Source organism: Salmo salar, chromosome 17 (assembly GCF_965601325.2).
Source record: "Salmo salar chromosome 17, fSalSal1, whole genome shotgun sequence".
Taxonomy (NCBI): Eukaryota; Metazoa; Chordata; class Actinopteri; order Salmoniformes; family Salmonidae; genus Salmo; species Salmo salar.
Genome location: NC_138307.1, coordinates 77,896,619 through 77,896,953, shown reverse-complemented (window position 1 = coordinate 77,896,953; position 335 = coordinate 77,896,619).

Here is a 335-nt window from a genome sequence, read left to right as displayed (position 1 = left end):
CATTAGTTCCTGCCAAGACAGCAGCTACTCTTCCTGGGGTTTATTATGGATCCCCATTAGTTCATGCCAAGACAGCAGCTACTCTTCCTGGGGTCCAGCAATTCTACCTTTTTTTAAACATTACAATAAATTCACAACAGATTCCACAAGTGTGTGCCCTCAGGCCCCTACTCCACTACCACATATCTACAGTACTAAATCCATGCATGTTATCATGTGTATGTGCTTGTGTTGTTCATGGTGGTGTTTCTGTGTGTGTGTGTGTGTGTGTGTGTGTGTGTGTGTGTGTGTGTGTGTGTGTGTGTGTGTGTGTGTGTGTGTGTGTGTGTGTGTGT